General features: G+C 39.3%; 1 protein-coding gene across 1 annotated transcript in view; it reads right to left on the reverse strand.

The window, feature by feature from the left end:
• Positions 1-898: 898 nt before the first annotated feature.
• The window catches only part of FBXO3 (F-box protein 3), an 87,046-nt gene continuing 72,274 nt past the window's right edge, over positions 899-15,670 (reverse strand). Inside the window, exons 11-12 of the transcript XR_006282011.1 lie at positions 7,979-8,056; positions 899-1,000 (exon numbers count right to left, since the gene is read on the reverse strand). The gene's annotated coding sequence lies outside the window, so the exon portion shown is untranslated. The remainder of the gene's footprint in view (positions 1,001-7,978; positions 8,057-15,670) is intronic.

Below are 15,670 nucleotides of genomic sequence, written 5' to 3' on the forward strand. Positions count from 1 at the left end.
AGTCTGGCCAGCTGCTTCAGTTCTGAGCTTTTTTTCTCAGAAAGAAAATTCTCTCTCTCAACAATCCTCTCTCTTCTGAAGGAATATCATTTATAAGAGCTCAAATCCATGCCAACTGAACCACTTACTGCTTCTCAGTGCCTCTTGGAAGTATAAGCCATATAATGGAAAATATATGATTAAGACCAGAAAACAGATTTTCCTCCTATGAGCTTTCCTAAAGTTCTTCATTCCTTGCTATTCCTTTGCTGTTTCTTAGAAAAGGTGAAGAATAAGTGCAATGTTTATGTCATCCACACTTGGCATTCAACACATGGAAAAACCTTGTTCCTCCAGGCAGATTCATGTTTTCAGGTCAATAGATAGATTATATATATTTGCCTTTTTACTATTCTGCAATAATAAAGCATGCACCCAATGTTCTGGATGCTCATGACAATCTTTGAAAGAGTTAAGTGGATATGACATTCTGGTGTCAGAAAAATTGGTTCATTTTTTGAAATATGCTTTGATTGTTCTGAATTTTTCAAACATAAGTTTATTTTAAGTGAAGTATATTTATGCTGAGAACAAATTACGTGAAGTGCACTTTATCCACTACAGTCTTATGCTGTCTTGCTGTTAATTCATTCACTTGGACTACTTCAATTTGACTTTTTTATGTACCTGGATATGAGACAAATGTTGTATATCAGATACACATACCACCAGTTATCTTCATCCGGTGCTCAAAAAAACAAAATGTACTGATGATCATTCTTAGCATGTAATTCAAATAGAATTTCAACCTGAACTATATTAACAAACCAGAGTTGGACATTTCTAGACTGGAAATGCACAGATTTTGAATGAGTTAATTTTTCTGTATTTATTTTATTCTGTGGGATAGTATACATACCAAACCTGATCTGTAAGCAACTATCATCTCCATGGGTGCAAGTGGCATTGGTTGAACATAATGAAGGACTATTTGCACAGATGTAACACTTCAGGGCATATCCTAAACAAGAAAATAATATTTTATCATTACATAGGAACCAGCAGCTTTCCTAATACAAATTCAAAATGCTCATAATGAAGGACTTTTCAATATCTGTTAGACCAAACCATTTCAAATCCTCAAAAAAAAAAAAAGACTATTCTTCTTTAAGTACTGCAAGAGCCTCTTGGGCCACAAATTATTTATGAGTCTCTTAATTTATCAACCCAAGTTTAGGGAAACAGCAGCTCCATTTAAATAAAGCAAATTGGGACTGCGTCCAACTGCTGCAATGCATAAACTGAGCCTTAAGATTTACCACCCAAGGGATATTAACCTGAGTTTCCTACATCTTTGTTTTACTGGTGACATTGATGCAGAATTGCTTATCCTTTTAATCAGGCTCTTTGTCCTTTCCCTCTCATTGCTTCTTGCCCCACCCCTTCTTTCTTTCCATCATTTTACCTCTTCTGTTCCATGAACTGACTCTCTTCCTACTTTTTTCCCCTGTCCTGAACTATGCGTGTTCTCATAAATCTTCAACACCATGCTGGTGACATCATTTCCTAATCCTGACTGCTAGCACACTCCCTTCCTATCATTAACCCCCTTGTATCTTATGCTCTAATTTCTTATTCCTTTTCCCCCCACTCATCTCTGTTCTCATAAATCTTCAACATTCTAGAATATCTGCCCTAATCCTAACCACTAGCATACACCTCCCTCATCTTCCTACATCATAAACTCCTTGTCTCTTATGCTCTTTTTTCCTTTACCCTTCTTGCTCCCATCTCATTCTATGTTCCCACTGAAATATATGCTATTGATTTTTTTTCAAAGAAGCAAATGTGTCTGTCCATCGCTGCCTCCTGCTAAATGTAATATCAGACTTGCTAAAATGTGTCTGATCGCATCTTTAGGTTGTACCCTAAAACAGCTAAACCCCTCAAACTGTGACAAAAATGAATGTTTCTAGTTACGATTTTAAAACTAGAAAAAAATAGATGATAATGACAAATCCTTTTTTGAAAATCTTGGCTCAAGTGCATTTGTTTTTGTACAACAAGTGTGCTACAGGTAAAACCTTCTTTGAAACAGACCAATTTTCCCCAATCCTTGCATGAATCCTTGAGCAGAGCCACAGAGAGAAGGAACTGGGAGACAGCAGTAGCCGATATTTGTTACACATGTAATTGAAGGAGGCCAGTCTATCATCCTGCATTATATCTTCAATTTTTGTTAATCCTTTTGCTATCAAAATCATTTTAAGCATAGAGTAGGCCTTAATCCTGAGGCATGGGTTATCCATAGTGGTACAAAAAGGAACTTGTATGACAAGCAAGACTGTTTTTTTATTCCATATAAATTGCATGATAAGCCTATTTATTTGAGCAAAGAGCAAGGGGGAGATCTTGAAAGGTAACGGACTAAGGATAAAAGTCATTCTTGGGCAAATATTCATTTTGGCTATTTCTATTCTCCCTAATAAGGATAGAGAGAAGGGACACCACTTTTCCATGTCCTTGGAAATTTCTTTTAACATAGTTTATAAAAACAATTTTGGGAAAATTAGGACAAATTTAACACCTGAATAAGTTATTTCCTTGCACATTTGAAAGGCAAAATGCTGAAACTGAGAAGAATCCAGTCTTTTGGATATATCCATTGTTTGTGATTTATTCCAGTTAATGCAAAAACCAGAGATCTTTCAAACAATATCAACTACGTTCAATAGTACAAAAATGCCATCAGCATATAAACTGGTTTAGTATTCTTTCCTGTTTATAGTCATATCTTCAATGACTAAGTGCTGACATACGTACATTGCCAGTGGTTCGAGAGAGAGATAAAAAGGAAGGGCAAGAGGAGACAGTCCTGTCATATGTCTTTTTATAGTTGAAATGTGGGAGAAATAATTCCATTAGTTGATAGTGAAGCAAGGGGAGAGTTATTCCTTACCCAATTCAGAAATATTGGTCAAAATCCAAATTTTTCAGGACAGCCATTAAATAAGGCCATTCAACCCTATCAATGGCTTTCTCTGCATCTAGAGATAAGGCTATATGCAGGGAAAATATGACATCTGAGCTTGCTGAATCAAGTGAGCTATTTTTTTTGTATTATCAGCAGCCAGTCTTCCTTCAATGAAATCCACCTGATCTGTGTATATAATTGATGGGATGATAGCATTCAGTTGTGTTGCTAAAATTTTTACAATTATTTTGCTATCTGTGTTCAACAGAGATATGGGGTGGAAGTTACCACAGTTGCAACCACCTTTTGTTCTTTCTAATATTAAAGTAGTTCTCATGTCATGAAACATGATTCCTTTTTGGAATGTTTCAGTGAAGACCTTTGAAAAAATAGAAGATACTTGATTATAAAATGTTTTGTAGAAATCTGACAGAAAGCCACTGGGGCCTTGCCAGAATTCATATTTTATAACATGTTTGATTTCTTGTGATAGCTTTGTCCATATGTGACCTTGCACTCCATAATGTTTTATGGAAATATGCTTATGAGTGGTTTCAGAGTAGCAGCCGTGTTAGTCTGTATTCGCAAAAAGAAAAGGAGTACTTGTGGCACCTTAGAGATGCATCCGATGAAGTGAGCTGTAGCTCACGAAAGCTTATGCTCTAATAAATTTGTTAGTCTCTAAGGTGCCACAAGTACTCCTTTTCTTTATGCTTATGAGTGTGAATATAATGTAACTGGAATATGCTTTATGCAGAAGGTCTCTTGTGTGTTCATCCTATTTGTATGAATGTATCATTCTTGTATCTGAAACTAGGAATATGAGGTATAGCTCTGAGGTCCTATTATAATTATGCAAAGTGTGGGCCATTGATGGTGGTTTAGAATCTTGATGGCTCCCATTGACTAGGACAATTGATTGTAAATGGCTCTGTTTACTTGCAAGCCTTCCTGTGAGCCAGCCCAGGAAGAATGGAGGCTGGGGTCTCACAGGACATGTGATCATGTCACATGATGCTGGAATCCATCTTAATTCTGGTACTTTTCCATTTAGAAGGAGGGGTGGGGATCCAGAGAGATAGACTCCTGCCTTGGCCAAAGCTATAAAAGGGGGTGGAACAGGACAAAAGGGGCTGCCAGTCATGAGAAAACCCCTAGTTACCACCTGAGCTGGAACTAACAAGGACTGCAGCAAGAGGAAGAATTGGGCCCAGACTAGGAAGGAGTCTAGTTTGTGAAAGAAGCTTATTGGAACATCTCTGAGGGTGAGATATTGCCTGTATCAGTTTCTTAATGTATTAGGCTTAGACTTGCATGTTTTTGCTTTATTTTGCTTGGTGACTTACTTTGTTCTGTCTGTTATTACTTGAAACCATTTAAATCCTACTTTTTATACTTAATAAAATCACTTTTGTTTATTAATTAACCCAGAGTAAGTGATTAATACCTGGGGGAGCAAACAGCTGTGCATATCTCTATCGGAGTTATAGAGGGTGGACAATTTATGAGTTTACCCTGTATAAGCTTTATACAGAGTAAATGGATTTATTTGGGGTTTGGATCCCATTGGGAACTGGGTATCTGGAGATAGATGACCTGCTGAGCAGTTTTTGGTTAAAGTCTGCAGCTTTGGGGCTCAGAGGTAAATTCAGTACATCAGGTGACAGTCCCAAGGGGGTCTCTGTGACCGAACCCATCACACAATAAACAAAACTTAACTTAGGGTATTAAAAGGTAGGCCTTCAGTAAAATGATCAAATGCATTAGAGTTAAATTAGTTATCTGATTTATATAAAGTTGGATAGAATTGCTTAAATTTTTTATTTATATAGAAATCATAGAAGTGTAGGACTGGAAGAGACCACAACACGTCATCTAGTCCAGTCCCCTGCACTCAAGGCAGGACTATACATTAACTAGACCATTCCTGATAGGTGTTTCTCTAACCTGTTCTTAAAAACCTCCAATGATGGTAATGATGTTCCAGTGCTTACCTACCCTGACAGGAAGTATTTCTGAATGTCCAACCTAAACCTCCCTTGCTGCAATTTAAGCCCCTTACTTCTTGTCCTATCCTCAGAGGTTAACAAGAACAATTTTTCACCCTCCTTGAAGCAACCTTTTACATACTTGAAAACTGTTATGGCCCCCTTCAGTCATCTTTCTTCAAATTAAACAAACCCATTTTTTCATATTTCATCTTTCCTCATATTTTCTAGACCTTTAATCATTTTTGTTGTTTTCCTCTGGACTTTCTCCAATATGTCCATATTTTTCCTGAAATGTGGTGCCCAGAACTGGATCATAGAATCATAGAATCATAGAAAATCAGGGTTGGAAGGGACCTCAGGAAGTCATCTAGTCCAACCCCCTGCTCAAAGCAGGACCATTCCCCAACTAAATCATCCCAGCCAGGGCTTTGTCAAGCCTGACCTTAAAAATTTCTAAGAAAGGAGATTCCACCAGCTCCCTAGATAATGCTTTCCAGTGTTTCACCACCCTCCTAGTGAAAAAGTTTTTCCTAATATCCAACCTAAACCTCCCCCATTGCAACTTGAGACCATTACTCCTCATTCTGTCATCCGCTACCACTGAGAACAGTCTAGATCCATCTTCCTTGGAACCCCCTTTCAGGTAGTGGATTGGATACAATACTCCAGTTGAGACTTATCAGTGCAGAGTAGAGTGGAAGAATTACTTCTCGTGTCTTGCTTACAACACTCCTTCTGATACATCCCAGAATTATGTTCGCTTTTTTGGCAGTAGTGTTACACTGTTGACTCATATTTAGCTTATGATCCAACATAACATCCAGGTCCCTTTCCACAGTACTCCTTCCTAGGCAGTCATTTCCCATTTTGTACTCCTAAGTGGAGTACTTTGCTTCTGTCTTCATTTAATTTCATCCTAGTTACCTCAAATCATTTCTTCAGTTTGTCCAGATCCTTTTGAATTTTAATCTTATCTTCCAAAGCACTTGAAACCAGCTTTGTATGGTCTGCAAACTTTATAAGTGTACTCTCGATGCCATTATCTAAATCATTTATGAAGATATTGAACAGAACCAGACCCAGGACCAGTATGCCCTTCCAGCTTAATTGTGAACCACTGATGATTACTCTCTGGAAATGCTTTTCCAAACAGTTATGCACCCACCTTATAGTAGCTCCACCTAGGCTATATTTCCCTAGTTTGCTTATGAGAAAGTCATGCAAGAAAGGAAAAAGAGAAATCCCATGGCCTTTGTACACAAGGATTTCAGCTTTTCTGGCACCATTCATTAACATTACTTTATCATTGAACTTCAGCAGCTTAAAGATGATTGGTTTGGGCTTGTCACACTCTCATTGTCTAGCACCAGGCCTTTGATGAGCTCTTTCAGTATCTAATGGGGGCAGCTGTCCGTCTAATTTAAGTATGTCAGGGAGCAGTTTCTGAAGAAAGCTGATAATATCCTTCTCCTCTAGACCCTCAGCAATGCCCAAGAGGCAAAGGTTGTGTCTGTGAGAGCCGTAGGGCTTGTCTACATTACCTGCTGGATCGATGGGCAGCAATCAATCCAGCAGGGGTCGATTTATCACATCGCCAAGCGCTCTTCCGTCAACTCCGATACTTCACCAGGGCAAGAGGCGCAGGCGGAGTTGACGGGAGAGGGTCAGCCGTCAACTTACCGCAGTGAAGACACTGCAGTAAGTCGATCTAAGTATGTCGACTTCAGCTACGCTATTCACATAGCTAAAATTGCGTAACTTAGATCGATCCCTCCCCTAGTGTAGACCAGACCTTAGTCATCCTGTTTTTCTTCCAGTTTCTCTAGTCTAAGCTTTAAGGAGAAAGTTCCTTCTTTAATTTCCCTGGTTTCAATGGCAGTTTTTTGTAGCTCATTTTCCATGTGAGTTATATGGGTTTTACATCACATGTATCTTTAGAGAGGCCACGAATATCTTTTGAGATTGAATCCAGTCTGTCTGTGAGGAATTCTTTCAGTGCTGTAATATTCTAGGCTAGGTCCTGCTGTGGCCGTGTAGTCTCTCCTTTCAGCTGCTTAAGTGATTCAGGCCTAGGTCTTTTGTTGTCTCTCATTTCTCCATTGGCATCCATATTCAACAGTTTGAAATTTATCCATGGGATTAATTTAAACTTTAGGACAGAAACTTATTGCCAATTTTCCAGGAAAGTAATGATTAGAGATGAATTGATATGTTTTGAGTGAGGAGGTCTGAGACTAGTAGCCATCCTCCTCACAGGTACCATGTGACCCGCTGCTCCCTCCCCACCTTCTTGGGGAACAAAACAAAACAAAAGCCAAAACCCAAATTTCCTTTCCATAGGCTGTCAAAGGAAAAGAGAGAAAATCAAACTAGAAGGAAAAGGAAGGGAAGGGCTAAGAAGACTGGAGCAGGAAAAGTGCAAGTCCTACCCTTTTTAAAAATAACCCATACCCAGTTCACACACTGAGACAGACAACTAATGAAAAGCCTCTTTTAAAAATAAGTTTAAAATTTTTTAAATTCACAATTAAGATTTTTAAATAAAAATTTAATCTTGACCTCCCCAATGGATGATCCATGAGATTTTTTTTAGCAAATTTTGCCACACCATCCTCTTGAAGGCAACATTGTAGTTGTCTACACATCTGAAAACTTATCCTATGAAAATTTTAAATCTTCTACCACCAAATATTTCCAGTTTTTATCCCCTTGTCCCCTGGCTACCTTCTGCTGATACTATATCAATGAAACAGAATATTTCGTTCCTATACTGCTATGGGATGCTCACTGTATGCCTGCATTCTTGCTTCAGCTTGAAAACATTCTGTTACAGAAATCTACCTCCACCCCTGAACCTGCCCTCACCGCAGAAAGTGACACTGAAATGCTGTACATTTATATAAACTGCACTGCTTCCCCCCTAGTTTGTGTCTATAATGACAAATTCTATCCATGACCACACTGTACACCTGTTTAATGTGACATTGGTATGTATGTAAGAAAAGCGTTAACGCAGAACCTCCAGGATACCTACCAGAACTGCAATAAGCAATCAGAACAATGAAGACAGTGAACAGGATACAATGCATTTTGTTCATGTTTCTTCCAGAATCTGGAAGCAAGAATAAATGAAAAATGGTTATATATTCCTTAGTTTATAATATTTAAAACCAGAGAAAGTTTTGATTAAAAAAGAGTAAGGTCTAGTAAGTCTGAACACATGCTTCAGGAGTCAGGAACTCCCAAATTCTAATCTTGACCCCAACAGACTATTTCTATGGCATTGGGTAAATCACGTAACTTCTATGTGCTCAGGTTTCCTCATCTGTAAAATGGAGATAATACTCACCTACCTTACAGAAGGGACATAATGAAGGGTAATTCACCGGTATTTGATACAAAGCTTATTGACATCAGAAGGCTTTGGACAAGTCCCTTAATGTTTGCAAAGTACTTAAGATATCACATCTGCAAAGAATTATTGGATACTACATATGGACGTGGCAGCTATCTAGCAAAGCAATACTAAATTACTGTGTCACCATGAGGCAGATCACAGACATGCCTGAATTACTGATTTCTGTTCTCTGTGTTTTCTATTTTTTGTTTATTTTTCTATGCTTAATAGCCCACCCAACCCATACTAGACTTTTCTGTTGGAGCACAATGCAATTCCTTTTTGTAGCACAACTCTCCCTACCTCTTTGTCTCAAGCTGTTGTACTCGAACAGTCAAGGTCACAGAGCAGAAGCCCAGGCACTTCTTTAGGAGCATATCATTTTTCTAAAGGCATAATTTCATAAACAGGCTTTTAAGGCTCAGTACAATACCCCCCCCAAGTGGAAATCTGGGGGCAGCTGCACAAATCTATCCCTGAGGAAACTTTGCCAAAACCAATGGAGTTATAACATGGATGAACTTGGCACAGTATATCCAGGCATCTACAAAGGGCAAACAAGAGACATAATTTTGCAATTAGAAAAGGAGTACTTGTGGCACCTTAGAGACTAACAAATTTATTAGAGCATAAGCTTTCGTGAGCTACAGCTCACTTCATCGGATGCATTTTCCACCAAATGCATCCGATGAAGTGAGCTGTAGCTCACGAAAGCTTATGCTCTAATAAATTTGTTAGTCTCTAAGGTGCCACAAGTACTCCTTTTCTTTTTGCGAATACAGACTAACACGGCTGCTACTCTGAAACCTGTAATTTTGCAATTAAAATCATATATTTTATGACTCTCCATGTCCTTTCATCCCTCCTACAAGAAGATTGTCAAACTCCCTCCATTTGAGTGAGTGCTTAATTAAAGTCTTGTAACTAGATTCCTACTGTACACACTAAGGATATTTACACACATAAAATTAATTAAAAAATGCATTTGTGCAATATTAAGACTGCACAGTTAAAAAAATACAATGTGAGAAAGTAAAAAGGCAAGGTTCCAGTATCAGTATCTAGGCCATGCTACACATACACTGTTTTCTATTCCTGTTTTGCAGGGCACATATATAAATCACAAGTTACATACCATAAAGACTACAGAAAATGAAATACAGTGTGGCCAAGGTAATGTCTCTACTGTAATCTTAATTTTCGATTTTGTGACTTTTTGTGATTTGAAACTGCAACATAAAAGTTGCATTAATGCAGATTTTTTGCATTTAATAATTTAAATGGACGTATAATTCTCTTGATTGAAAGAAAAGGAGTACTTGTGGCACTTTAGAGACTAACAAATTTATTTGAGCATAAGCTTTTGTGAGCTACAGCTCACTTCATCGGATGCATGCAGTGGAAATGCATATATCAGCTTATGCTCAAATAAATTTGTTAGTCTCTAAGGTTCCACAAGCACTCCTTTTCTTTTTGTGGATACAGACTAACACAGCTGCTACTCTGAAACCTGTTATTATGCAAGGCACTTGATTGAAAGTGTAGTCCACATAGCTAGTATTAGCACTTATTTTATTCAGTAATAATGCAAGGAACCTACAGGCCTGTATCCTGCAAGATACTGGCTTCAGCAGTTTGCATAAGGTTTGAAGCCTATGAACTTTGGCATAGATAAATGTCCCAGTGGTCACACCTAAGTTTTGAGGAACTGGGAATAGGGTGTTTAAGGGGAAGTTTGTCCATAACAACCCCAAGAACATGAGCTAACATCAGCTCTTGGATATTTTAGGATAGGCACATGTGCAGAGGTCTGATCACAAGAGCACCATGGCAATGAACTGACATATATGATAATAAGTTGGGATCATTAATATACTAACCTATAGGAGAAGGGCACCCCAACATTAGTAAGGTGAGGAAATACAAATAAAGAAGAGGCGAGAAACCTACTGAATATGCATAAGACAAATTGGTGTCAGCATAGCATATTATAAAAGTTGTATCCCAGCCTTTGTACGGGGGGGGGGGGGGGAGGGAGACAGATGTAGCCCTTGGGTGGTGCCAGAATGATGGCCACTGGTGATCATGAAGAAGGTGATGGTGATGAAGAAGATAATGGCCTACATTTCCAGTTGTTTTGCAAGAGACAGTGAGAGTATATGGATGTTCAGGTGTACATTCTATATTATCTCTATCTACCGTACTGGATTATAGTGTTTGTGACTTTGCAAAATGTATTAATAAACTATTGTAAATACAGAAAGGCTCCTAAAGTATGAGTGTTGCATCAGGATTCCCAACTAAACAGTAATTTTAATAATATGGGGCTTGATCTTTGGACAAGAACCTGTCAAACCTCAGAGTTTCTTAAGTAATCAATATAATTAATACACAGTCCATAGATCGAGCTGCAAAAGATCTAGGATTTAGATATAGTATGTAATATTTAATTATGTTACATAGCAGCTCCTATATCAGATTAGTCCAAAGATCTATTTGTTCAGAAACAGGATGTTAGACAGCAGCCAATACCACATGTCTATGAAAAGGTATAAAAAACTGTTTTATGAAGACAATTATGTAATAGCCTATTTCAGGGGAAATTTCTTCCTAAACTCATGGAGCTGGTGGCTGGCTTAAGTCCTAAAACGTGAAGGGTTTGTAGCCCTTATAAAGCTAACAGATCTAATACAATTGTAGATATGCTTCTTACGTATATTAAATAAATGTCTTTTTGGAATCCTACTAAACGTTTGGCCTCAACGGTCTGGTGCCAGTCAGTTCCACAGGTGTACTAGGAACTGTACACTACAATAAATTCAGTAAAACAACCAAAAACAAAAAACAAAACAATGTTGAGTTTCCCTAAAAATGTGCAATAGAATCTGTTCCCCTCTAAGAGGGAATGCATAGAAACACAAAGATAGGGTTTCTTTGAAAATGTCAGATGTAATCTATCAAAGTCAGCCATGAATTATTTTTGAGCTAGAAGAATTGACTTTTAAAAGACTCTCTTGATCTTGAATATCTATTGAGGATAGCAACATGTCACAAAACACTAACATCCCTTGTTCTCCTAGGTCTCAGTTTCAGAAATCACTGCCATAGAGAAGAAGCCAACAAAAGAGTTTTCTAAATCTAAATCATTGGTCAAAAATTATACACGAGTCACAACTCTTAAAAGCAGGGGGAAAAAAGGCACAGAAGATAATATAATCAGGAGAAAAGAAAAACAAGGGCTTATTTCAGACTGTTGCAACAAACACTGTGCCAAGTGATACATAACCATGCACTTCCTTTCCAGACAGCAATATTGTACTAAAATCACAGTCTTGCAGTAAAAACTAAGGAGCATTTTATTTTTCCATTTTCTAAAAAATGTAAATACATCTTAAAAATCCCACTAAAATGCCATATACGTTATTTTACAAAACACAAAATTGAAAGATCATTTTGTACAGAAGCACCTTTGTTAGTGTGATCTGAAAGTCTGCCATCAGCAATTGTTCTACAAAATTAAAACAAAGATACTGGAAAACTATCCATTTCACTAAAAAATTCCAACTACTTGGATTTAGGGCTTGGGTACACTTGCAAGTTAGAGCGCGTTAAGGCAGCCCCAAGCACTTAGCTCCTGAGGTGTCCACGCTGGCAAGGCATGTAGAGCACCTGGTCTCTGCAACTGGATTACTTCTGGTAATCCACCTCCACGAGAAGTATAAAGCTTGCTGTGCCCCAGCTGAAAGACCCGCGTCAGTGTGGACGAGGTGTTGCATTACTGCGCTGTGATTAGCCTCCAGAAACGTCCCATAATCCCCTGAAGTCAAGTGGCCACTCTTCTCATTGTTTTGAACTCTGCTGCAGGCATGTGGATACCCCTTTCAAGGCTCCGTTTCTGAAAGCCGGAATGCTTATCTGCTCCAGGACAAAGCAAAGCATTAGTGTGGAATGCTGCTGTTGCGAGTGTGTGTGCAGGCGAGGGGGTTTGCTGCTGCCTGAACTTACAAGACAGCATGCTGACGCACTCTCTGCCCCTTAAAACACACTGTCTCTCCCCGCACATACACACAGCACACTCTCTGTCACTCTCCACCCCCGCCCCATTTGAAAAGCATGTTACAGCCACTTGCACACTGGGATAGCTATCACAATGCACTGCTCTTTGTGGCGTTGCAAAAGCTGCTAATTTGGCCATGCCAGTGCACTGCAGCTGACAGTGTAAACACTGCTGTGGTCGCCAAAGGCTGGTTTAACTCCAAGCGCCCTACATCTGAAAGAGTAGCCATGCCCTTAGTAGATGTTCTCTCTCCATAGCAAACAAAAAACAAACGCAAACACGCAAACAAACAGGACATCTGAAAAATCTGTTTATTTATTCCTTCTTAAGTGTGTTGTCAAGTGGCTGCAGCAAGAGCATATCAATACAAGCTTTGCACATAGTGTCACAAGCTTCTTAGTCAAAGTCACAACCGGAAAAAATCAATAGCTTGATAAAGAAATTATGCTTTGAAATATGGTGAAAGTAGAGAACTGGGAATCAGCACCCTTTGGTGATAGCCTCTGCACTGCCAGTGACTCACTGTTTGACCCTGGACAAGTCACTTTAGAATGATTTCCCTTAAGCTCTCTAAGGAGGGGTCTATTCTCTGCTCTGTTGGGAATTCCTGGCTTCTGATAGCCCTAATAGCTGTCTCGGGTGTAGGGAGGGACTCCTTCCAAGAGAGATACTGCTATTTTCTGCTGAATAGGGATAGGAGATTTCCCCTTCCTCCCAGCTGCTTTTTTACCCTCGCAGTTCTCTTCTGATACAAGAGCTATATTCCTTTTTGCTAGGGTTATTACATTAACACAGTCCATAGTACTTTGGTAATATGTTGTCTGTGTCCAATCAACACATCTGCTGCAATGCTATCCAGTATGCCAACATTTAGAGTACCTTTTATATCTTCCCATTCCTGTTCTATTTAAGCTCAAGGCACAGTAACTTCAAATTTTCCTAATGCAAGGAGTCTTACATTTTTTCCAGGGATCATACCAGCTTCCCTAACCAGATTTGTTCTGATCAGAGAAATCTGGGCACCAGTAGCTCACCAGCCTTGGCAGATTTGCCATTCAACTTGGCATCTTCGATAAACTCTTTAACAATCTCCAATGGATCAGACCTTACAAAATTCACTGGGACCCCTTCAGGGAGCCTCCTGGTTCCCAAGTCTAAGGCAGCAGTTGCATTAACTTGGGGTGACAGGGGTTTGTATTTGAATTCCCCTGGCTTAGGGCAATCTTTTCTCATGTGCTTAGTGCAGCCATATGAGTAACACTTTCTTGGACTGTCCTCCTGTGATTGAGGCCTGTAATTATGATTACCCAGAGGGGATCAGTTGTGGGGACTCTCCACCACCCTAGCTTTTGTCAGGGATAGACAGAGCCTCTCTCTCTTTACCCTGGGCTTCTGATCTTCTCTCTGGGATTTGCATTCACTGGACGCTCTGGCTTGTACATGTGCTGCCTCTTGTTCTGTGCTATGGGATTTATCCCAAATGGCCACCTTGATTTTTTTGAGCATATATTCAGGAAATGTTCCTTTGCAAAGAGGTCAAATAACGGGTCACAATTCTCAACCGCTTTTCCCTTTTGCCCACTTTTTTCATTGAATCACATATTTTATATACATATTCGCTAGGATTCATCTTATGCTTTTTGAGATTCCTGAATTTTAACCCTTCAACCTTTAACCCTTTAACACTTCAAGGGTGATTTGAAACTTTGCAACACAGCTTTTGAAAATCCACCGTATATCAAAGCATCTCTCATCTCCATCTCACTAAACATGTGCAACACTTCTCCTGAGAGCTCTGGGACGAGCAGGAGAACCCTCTTATCTTTTGGAATCTTATGCAATTTGCAAATTCTTTCAAAAATGGTGATATATTCTTCAACACTGTCTGTTTCTCTCTATGTAGGGGATAGTTTGCCCCAGTCGGGTGACCTTTGGGGAGGACTGATCACTGCTTGAGGGTTTTCCATCTCTCCTGAACCTTGGGTTCATGCTCCCTCACTTCATGCTTCTGCTTCTTAGCTCCATGGTTCACTAATGGTCAGTCGTTTCTGCAACCTTTTCTGCTTCTCAGCTTTCAGGGTTCTCTGGCAAACTGCTTCTTCCTCTCTCTGGGCTGCATGTTTTCCATCCTCCAGTTCCATTTATTATTCCTTCTCTGCTATTTCTAACTTTTTGGTTAGATCTGCTCTCTGCAAAGTCTGTATCTCCATCTCAGCCAATGAGAGTTACATGGTGTCTCACTGAGAGCTGTGTTTTTGCCCTCATGTTCTTTTGGCGGTCTATTATGTTTACTCATCTTACACCTTCTTTTGCTCTATTTCTCTTACCCGAAATAAACAAACAAACAAAACAATAAACTAACCTTTTTTTTGGTTCCCAACCTTCTCCCCTGTGAACCTAATCAGAATCTAATTTTTCAGTGCTTGGATTGTGATTCTTCGCTAACCAGACAACTGTGTGTAAATCCTTGCCATGACTACACCAACAGGATGCTCCCCAGGGGTAACCAGGGTCGTGAGGCACCTCACCACTACCTGCCCTTAGTATGAAGCAGACTTGTCTGTTCCTGCTGTGGATCAGCTCCCTGAAACCAACAGCCTCTGGCTGCACAAGCACCGTCTTCCTGGGCTCCACAGACCTTGCCATTTCGGTATAGGCTAGTACCAAGTACACCAACCCCTGAGTCCTTGAAGCACTCCCTGCAATATCCAGTCCCAGTCACTACTAGGCACTCACAATAACTGCCAAGTAAGTTATCTCCAAAGAGACAGTGTATACACAGCTTGATTAGTACAAGGTCCTTTATAACATTACAGCACTGAAATACATGTACAGTAAAAACAAGCATAAGTTTATTCACAAAGATTAAGATTTAAGAGATACTGAAAAAGGATAATGAGTGGAAACAGAACTGGTTACACATGAAACAAAACATAAAATAAAGTGCTAGGTCTACACTTATGAATGGTTACCATTCTTATTTAATAAAGTAGGTCTTCTCCCAAGGATTCAGTGTCTTTGACAGAGCAGTCAAAACCAGGATCCAAATTTTCATGAATATCCACATGCCCTAATAGGGAATTCCTCAGCAAATGGATACCAACATGGCTTTTTGCTTCTCCTTACATTTCCCATAATTCAGTCTTTTCACCCCAGAGTCAGGAGAACACCCTCCCTCGCCATTGTTTGTTCTCCAGTGTGTTGGCTGCAAGTTGTCTTCATATCCTCATGTTGACTGAAATGCAAATGCTTACTCTACATATGAATCTTGG

The sequence above is a fragment of the Dermochelys coriacea genome, chromosome 6, assembly GCF_009764565.3.
Source record: "Dermochelys coriacea isolate rDerCor1 chromosome 6, rDerCor1.pri.v4, whole genome shotgun sequence".
Lineage (NCBI taxonomy): Eukaryota > Metazoa > Chordata > Testudines > Dermochelyidae > Dermochelys > Dermochelys coriacea.